The 9,405-nt window shown below is 36.1% G+C and overlaps 1 long non-coding RNA gene across 1 annotated transcript; it reads right to left on the bottom strand.

Annotated features, from left to right (window-relative positions):
• Positions 1 to 4,733: 4,733 nt before the first annotated feature.
• Positions 4,734 to 6,301, bottom strand: LOC147475354 (uncharacterized). Its single transcript, XR_015209105.1, has 3 exons — positions 5,699 to 6,301; positions 5,345 to 5,608; positions 4,734 to 5,014 (listed from the first exon to the last, which is right to left on the bottom strand). It is a non-coding gene; the product is annotated as an uncharacterized LOC147475354 (long non-coding RNA).
• Positions 6,302 to 9,405: the final 3,104 nt, after the last annotated feature.

Below are 9,405 nucleotides of genomic sequence, written 5' to 3'. Positions count from 1 at the left end.
GTCGGAAAAATGAATCTTGAAAGCATCTCATCCGTCTTTAGGGGTGGGTAAAATGTTCCATAAACGGTGAACAAGTTTAGCCCACGAGTCCACGAGTTAGGAGCTTGGGCGTTAACAAAAGACGCCTTATCGGCTAAGGTGAAGGGAAATACCCTCGGTTTAATTTGTTCCGCACCAACCGTAGGATGATGGAATGTTGTAAGGACTTGTTCAATCCCGCGATGTGTTGGTAAGGTTTTTCATGGCCTAAACCATGGAAAACGGGTAACAAATTAAATATATTTGGGGATTCAAAAATCCCCAATTGGGGTCCGCTAGAACGATGCAAGACTTAGGGCTATCGCTCAAAGCTTTGTAGAAGTCGGAGAGAGGAGTCTCTCTTTCTTCAGCCATAATATCAGGTGGTGTGTGTGAAATAGTAGCTAGAGGTGTAGTGGGTGGTATACTAGATAGAATTGTTTGTTGACGTTGTTGTGTGATTACGTTTGGTGGTTTTGTTCGACCGGACCTTAATCTCATGCAAGACTAAGTCGAACTTACCTAAACATGCAACACTCCCAACAATTCTGATATACTAGTAGAAACCTCTAACTGGAGATGCGAGGTGTGGAAGAAAGGACTACCTGATTGCGTCCTTGCTTCGCTTATGAATAGTGTTTTGTTTACGCGTGTTCAGTGTAAATAACAAGTTAGAACACTGAAAAACTTAAAAAATCGAAGTTCGAAACAAACCTGTAGAAATCCGCAAAATTTTGCACTTAGTAGCAGTGCTTCGCATATAAGGCGTGATCGCTCCTAGTCGACAAGTGGTGGTCGCGCTCGATGTCCATAAGTGAGTAGATGGTCGTGCTCACAAGAGGGCGGTCGCTTCGAAGTCAGATCGAAGAGCGGCAGCGCCGCTCCTTATAAGCGATCGCTCCGTGTAATTTTTCTCGGAATTTTTCGATGCTGAAACGGATAACCACAGTATGAATCAAACAAGGGTGGGTGGGTTTAATGGGACTTAAAAATGACTAATTCTACTATGAAAACAATGCTAAAGTGCAACTAAGATGGCAGCGGCGCCATTTGATAAATGTAAAATGAATAGTTTACCTACGAAATGAACGATAAAACTCAAAACGTAAGTAAACTAAAACTATTTACGTGTCTATTTTATCAAAGTTTCAACTCTCAATTCTATCGAAATAGAGTGGAGTAACAAATTTGTTCCTCTCCTAGTGCTCTAGCATGGATGTTTTATAATCTAATTAGTCGGTCTTAAGTCTATGAGAGCTTTACGAAGGTGATATACTACGATACTTACTAAAAAGAGTCTACGTTGAATTTAACTACGAATACTATGGAAATACGATTGTTTGAATCTAGATAAAGAAATTAGAGGGGAATTGAATCCACCTCGAATCCAACTTAACAACCTAGCGTAGAATGTTGTATCTCAATTCTCACGCGTTCGGGCGAGAATTTCGAGTTCTAATCCCTAGTGTTCGTGGCATTTCTACCGAATACTAACTAGCATGTGAGGTCGTCCACCCATTCTCATGGCGAAACACGACCTTCTAGAGTGGAATAGATTCTACAACCAATTCTATACTAACCACTAAGTTTTCATCAAGGCTTCATCAACCCCTCTAATGGAGGTTTTAGCCTTGAGTCATCAAACTAACATTTCCCATTGAATCTAAACTAAACATAATTTAAGAATTTGAAATTTACTTACTTAAACAATAATGATTAAAATCTAATTAACAACTAAGAAATGGTAACCAACAATAATTAAAATAGATCTAATAGATTGAAATACTAAATTCGAAATTGATAAAATAACTATTTTATTTATCTAAATCAATCAAGAACAATGATTCAAAGATTTAATCTAAACAAGAATTGAAAATGGAACTAAACTTAATTTAATTAATAAAACTAGATCTAGAATTCTATATATTAATTTAGGTCTAACTAGCTACCATTAACAAAGAGCTAAGCTTTTGTTTTTATACATTCAGATCCAAAAATCGTGCATGGGCTTGGAGCCATGTTTTGGGCCAGAGAATCAGGCCCAAAACCCAATTCTTTCAGTCCAAAAAGGCCTCTTCAGCTGCAGTTGGCTTCCACAAACTTTTCATCTACTTCTGCTCCTCTGATGGGGTCAAGGCTTAGACCATTGGAAAGCTCTTTCCAATCCGGTCGTTTTGACATAAGGTAGGCCCCATTCCGAGGTCTGAGTCCAAAGATACGGCCTTTGGAAGTTCTGCTGACTTTGAGTGTTGTTTCTGCCCGCGTTGACTTTGACTTTTCAGCTTTGACCGGGCTTTAGAAAGGCTTTGTCTTCTTGAATCTTGGCCTTTAATCATAGAACTCTTTAGCAACCAACCATTGCTCCTTTATCTCGCTAAAGTGGCACATTTCTGCACATAATGGACTTTGCAACCTGAAATGCATAAAAACACGTAATCAGTGCTAACTCTTAATTATTACTCACATAATTGGTCTAAAAGTATGTCTGTTACAGGGTTAAAACTACAGTTTTGGGCTCCTATCAGTTATGATGGGCATTCCTTGAATGTGGTGGGAATGACCCAAGGTATTCATTGAATGTGCCATGAATGACCTGTTAGTGTATGATGAGTATTCCTTGAATGTGGCGGGAATGACCTAAGGTATTCATTGAATGTGCCATGAATGACCTGAGATATTGAATGCCCATAAGAGGCTGTGATTATGCGCATGGAAAGCCCAGAGATGGCTATGACTCACAAGTTATGAATTTGCAAGATGTAAATATATTTCTGGAGGCGATATCACCGCTTGGGACATATGTCTTGTAGTGGTACTCCATGTGAGAAAGGCACACGGGTATGTGTGATTAGGCAAATGTGTGAAATGCAAATCGTGGAGTAGGAACTAAAGGTGAGGTCAGTAAATAAGTGATTAATAAACAAGATACATTGTGGAATTGAATGAACGAAAAGTATGTGAATTTGTGTGATGTTATGGATGTGAAGTGTGACTGTGAATAATATCAGTGAATACTTGTGATCTTTTATGTGATTATGAAATGACTATAACTTGATATATTATTACAAAAATATTAATGACTTGTGATAGTCTAAGATCTATGGTTATGCATGCGGAAACTTTATGATGTAATGATGTCATGTGAATAACTACCCTTGATATATGTATTATGATAAGTGGTATTCCCCGAATATGTGGGCCGAACCAGGTTGTATCAATTAGACTTACATGTCTTAAATGAGGCTTGATTATGAATGGAAATTTGACTGGCTGAAATAAATCATTTTATTGTGATGTCTAACTCTATTTTGTAGGAGGGTAGGATCTATTAATTTTTTATGCAGGGATGTAAATATCTTACCCTAAGACAACGTGTTGGCTTAAATGTAAGATGTATCAAGCTCATATTTAATTAGGTTATCATATATGTATTTAATAAGTAGAATGTAAGTGGTATTTATGTTGTGAATTATTTTTGGAAAGTGGGAATGATGAGTACTGTTATATGAGATTCTTGGAATTGTATATTGGGAGTGAAATCTTACTTGGGAAGAAACTACATGCCGTTTTGAGAAAATGGAACTAACTTGTCTTCCAAGTTGAAATGATTGTAATAGTATATTCTTTTATTTGAAATATTGAACATATTGTTTTTATATTTAGTCTTACTCGTACCACTACACCAGAAAAGTCCAAAAACGACGGAAATTGCCATCCTAAATTGAGATTTACAATGGGAAATGGTGTCCTAGAGTTCGTCGCGAATAGCCCTGTCGTTAATATTAACAACGGGAAAATGTGTGGTAAAGCGAATTAGAAATGCGATGGGTGTGCGACACTTAAAGCCGTCGTTAATTATAAGACATTCAAAACCGTCTCAAAGTTCTTTTTTGCTAGAACCATATATTTTCAAATCTTGAACGTATTAAACCGTCACAAATTTTCATGTGGAAGTCAAGTAATGATAGTATTCCCCGTCGTATTTGTTTAAAATATATATATTTTTAAATAATTAATTTTTTTGGTAGAACCTATTTTTTCCCCGACACAGCTACTAATACTACATGATTCTCATATCATAAAATTAATTACACAAACATACTAAAACAACACATTTCAAAATTTGATATATTATACATTGGTTTTCCAAAATTTACAACGTTTTCAAACGGTTGATTGCCAATTAATAACTAGGCTTTTAAAGTACACAAGGCATAATAAGAACATAATGGGGAAACAAAACAGTTTGTGCTTTGAAATTCCTATCTTCATCACCTTTATGCAATTTGGTCTTTCATTGAGTCGCACAACCTTTCATGAGGGTAAAAAGCCTCAAGAATTTATTTTCTAGAGATGGAACAAGCAGCTAGCCAAAGCATAGGCAAACGTACAACACGACGCATAGGCAAACGTACAACACGGCAGGAGCATTATCAGTGTAGCTCCACTCCAGCAAGTGTAGACTTCGGTTTGTCCGAATGAACCTGGAAGTTACTGTACAAGACTACTTATGGCCAGATACCTAATAATAGCATTCATATATTAAACACTGAAATCAAATAATTAGCACAAAGGGTACTACTGAAAACATCAAGATTTAAGTATCTAGTAGGCTATTTATCATTGAAACTATCATGAAGAATTGTCGTGAAAGGGTGTTTAACACTATCATATGAAGGACTCAAGAAAAGAAAATGTACAAATTCAAGATGATATAATTCTCATGTTCGTAGAAACTTACCCGTTCAAACAAGTAGTGATAACAACAATAAAGTTTCAATTTTGTAAACCTTGCAATCATCAAACAAATATTCAAGAAACAAAACAATCAAGGAATTGATCAGCTCATTTAGACAAACGTAACGAATGTAGGAGATTACCGAAACTTCTATCACTGCAAATTAGAGTTACAGTAATAGCATAATAACGAGTAGTGACAACAATACCATCTCAGCTCCTGCCCTAACCTTCGGCAAAGAAAGAATATGCAATCAACCTAACAAGTTCAAAGAGATGAAATTATTAAGTGAATATTTTCAATATACATTCAGTTTCCTAGATTATTGAAAAGTATATAAAACTACAAATGTGTAATGAATCTATATATTTTCCGAGGAGGATTTCCCTAATAAGGATACATATCATTTCCCAGGAGGAATAGACAAAAACTAGGAATTAATCAGCACACGCACACAAAATGGTGACTTATGAAGACAGGGTATTTCATGCAAGGAAAATGAACAAATCAACATGACAAAAAGGGATCTGAAGTAAAAAAAAAAAAAAAAAAATAGATCACATTTTTTTAGGAATTCATGCTAACAACCTCTACATACAAATTTAGTATCATATTTTATGGCGGCACCACCATTGTGTGTAACCATCCATGCCATGTCAAACATCTGTGCATCTGCAAGATGCCTTTCTAATTTGTCCCTGCTGCATTTTCAGAGGCAAAGAAAGCCACTCAGCCAGAAGGATAATGGGAAAACTAATATAGATAGCTCAAGTCTTCATCCAATCTAACAATTTTAAATGGTGCAGATTTAGTGTTGGTCTGATGGAAATTACTTTGCTGGGTGAGTTTTCCCTGCATAACAGGAAAAGAAATGTTATAATCTTAGCATTTAACAATAATAAAAAGGATAAACAAACACCATAACAAATACCAGCACCATACCTTATTTGACTGCTAATTATCTCCAAGGCTTTGAGTATTTGTGGTATACCACCCAATATCTGAGTTTAGCATGCAAAAAGAGAGCATATATTCAGTGTCCTAAATGAAATATATAGGTCTTTGCGACATTCTGAGGTCTGGAGTGGGTTAGCCTCTTAAAAGCAAATGGTAACGAATAGAAGAGATAAAGCAGGTTAATGTAAGTTTATGGACATTGGAAAAAATCTTTGTGACATTGAGACCTGACAAAGAAAAAATCATAATATTTGACATAGCTAGCTATAAAGATCTGATCTAAAATTATGTAGTAGGACCTGCTTGTGTCTCGTCAAAATGTTGGGTGCCTTTGGTTTCAGTAATGAGTATTTAAGAAAGTCAATATGTTATTAATTAACTTCTTACTGTAATGATGACATGTTGCTCAAGTGCTCATTTGTCACAAATATAGATATTCTCAATGTGGGTCTGAGCTAAGGATATCACAAATGAAAGGATATCTTGTGCAAGCTTACAATAACATATTCCAATCAGAAAAAATACTATAACCTACCAAGTTTAATTCTTATTCCTAACCTTGTTATAACAAACTGTTGCTCTAAGTTGGAAATTGACCTCTTAGTACTTCAACAGAGTTCAACTTTACATATTTAATCATATACACATTTTCGACATATCTCTCTGCAACAATCAATTAATTAATTAAATACAGATTTTTCTACTGAAGTAAATTATATTCTAATTAAAAATGGGGAAAACTTACAGTGATTGCGTCAGCAATTTTAATATCAGCTCTAGTATCTTCTCTAATTTTTTGAATTCGAGTACCTTCTTTACCAATTACTCTTCCAATATGTCTTGATGGGACCACAAGTCTAAACAACACGTCATGTGGTATCGTTCTTTGTTTCAATGATTGGGAATCGGTTTGTTCTTCTGCATTACATGTGCCGCTCCAAGTTCGTTTCGCAGTGACTTGTCCTTGTTGGTTTCTCCCAGTGAGAGTGTGTGTGGGCATAAAGAGATAAGGGTGGCTAGGTGATAAACGATAAAATGAATAGTCTACCTACGAAATGAACGATGAACTCAAAACGTAAGTAAACTAAAACTATTCATATGATGCTTATCTTTATCAAAGTTTCTCTACTCTCAATCCTATGAGATATAGTGGAGTAGGAAGTTCGTTCCACTCCTAGTGCTCTAGCATGGAATATTTTCTAATCTAATTAGTCGGTCTTAAGTCAATGAGAGTTTTACGAGGGGGAATTATACTACGATGCAATATGAAATTGATTATTTTAATTTAAACTACGAATGCTATGGAAATATGATTGTTTTGGAATCTAGATAAAGGATTAGAGGGGAATTGAATCCACCTCGAATCCAACTTAATAACCTAGCATAGATTGTTGTATCTCGATTCTTACGTTCTTACGGCAAGAATTTCGAGTTCTAATCCCTAGTGTTCGTGGCATTTCTACCAAGTACTAACTAGCATGTGAGGTCGTCCACCCATTCTCATGGCGAAACACGACTTTCTAGAGTGGAATAGAATCTACAAACAATTCTACACTAACAACTAAGTTTTCATCAAGGCTTCATCAACCCCTCTAATGGAGGTTTTAGCCTTGATTCATCAAACTAACATTTCCCATTGAATCTAAACTAAACATAATGTAAAGAATTGAAATTTACTTAATCAAACAATAATGACATCTAATTTAATGACTAAAATGAAATAAGAACAAGAATTGAAATTAGATCTAGAAATGGAAATGACAAAAATCGAAATTGATAAAAATACTACTTTATTGATCTAATCAAATGAAGAACAAGATTCAAAGGTTTAATCTAATACAATGAATTGAAACTAATTAAACTAAGTTCTAAAACTAATTAATGGAGGCTAACTAATCTAGGTCTAACTATCTACCATTAACAAAGAGTGAAGCTTTGGTTTTTATACTCTCAGATCCAAAAATCGTGCATGGGGTTGGAGCCATGTTTTGGGCCAGAGAATCAGGCCCAAAACCCAATTCTTTCAGTCGAAAAAGGTCTCTTCAGCTGTAGTTCGCTTCAACAGACTTTTTGTCCACTTCTGCTCCTCTGATTGGGTCAAGGCTTGGACCATTGGAAAGATCTTTCCGAGCCGGTCGTTTTGACATAAGGTAGGCCCAATTCCGAGGTCTGAGTCCAAAGATATAGTCTTCGGAAGTTCTGTTGACTTTGTGCACTATTTCTGCCTGCGTGGACTTTGACTTTTCAACTTTGACCGGGCTTTAGAAAGGCTTTGTCTTCTTGACTTGGCCTTTAATCACGGAACTCCTTAGTAACCGACCTTTGCTCCTTTATCTCGCTAAAGTGGCACATTTCTGCACATAGTGGACTTTGAAGCCTGAAATGCATAAAAACACGTAATCAGTGTTAACTCTTAATTATTACTCACATAATTGGTCTAAAAGTATGACTGTTACAGGGTTAAAACTACAGTTTTGGGCTCTTATCACTAGGGCAAAAGGAAAGTGACGGGGATGGGGATGAAGTGGTGAGTGTTTCATTTGGAAAGCTAATATAGAAAGCTCAAGTCTTCGACCAATGGTGCTGCAAAGGACAAAAATAAATAAATACCACCATAAATAAATCTATAAAGCTCAATGCATAATAAAACTACTGAGTACATAGGTAGCACATATAATTAAACTACTGAATGATGTAGAGTTTCAAGATAATCAACAGAACTCAGCTTACATGTTGTATTGGTTGGAAAAATTCCCCTGAAACCAAGGAAATCCATTTTGGGATTACTAGTTATTAAATATAGTGTCTCTTTCCATGTGAGGAGACACTACACTAGAGAATCACTTGTAGCATAAGCATTCTACCATCTGCTTGCTACAAACTGCCAGCAAACATGTATTACAGTATAAATGATTTCACAAAGATATAGGGGCTAGGGTGCAATGAATATATACTCAAAAAATGAAATTAGAAAGTTGGAAGATTGTTTGCAACTACCTTTCTAGCAAACCCCCAGTTCTCATTTGTCATCGAAATAGGAGCTCCAAGAAGAATCACCCTTTCTACATACAACTCCAACAGGAATCAACCATTTGTTGTCGATAAATTCAGTTGCTACCAATAGAGTAGCTAGCCAAGCCAATGCAGCCAACAATATGCTTAAAACAGTCAACATGGCACCTTGCCTCATCAACTCCATCGCAACTCCTATAGTTAGGCGAGAGAAATTTCAATATGATAAGTTAACGAGTAGTTAACAAAGAGAAACAACCAGCAATAAGTAATTTGAATATGATAAGTTAGCTTGGTACATGTCTGAGTCTCTGCGACTCATCAATCGCGACTTTTTAGTCACACGACTTTAGTTCCTTTTGGAGGAAACTTACTAATAATCCTTTCAAATAAGGATCCAAAGGGGCTCCAAATCCTAGCCACCACTCCAAAGGAATGGCGCCAGCGATGTTGCCAAACTGGAAAATAGGAGTTAAGAAAGTAAAAGCCAGAGATAGTCAGATCTAGTGAGGAGCCTGAGTTGAAGGCTACAGAAGTTGAAGATCAGTTACTGTGCAAGGGTTCAATAAAACTATATATGGTCACCACATAACGCGGTATGGCCTTAAACTGCATTTTGTCACAAGTTCTTAAAAGAAGGACAACTTACTTGGACTGAGTATCAAAACAAGGATAGTTAC

This window comes from Coptis chinensis, chromosome 9, assembly GCF_015680905.1.
Source record: "Coptis chinensis isolate HL-2020 chromosome 9, ASM1568090v1, whole genome shotgun sequence".
Classification (NCBI taxonomy): Eukaryota; Viridiplantae; Streptophyta; class Magnoliopsida; order Ranunculales; family Ranunculaceae; genus Coptis; species Coptis chinensis.
This window is presented reverse-complemented; position numbering and strand designations above follow the sequence as displayed.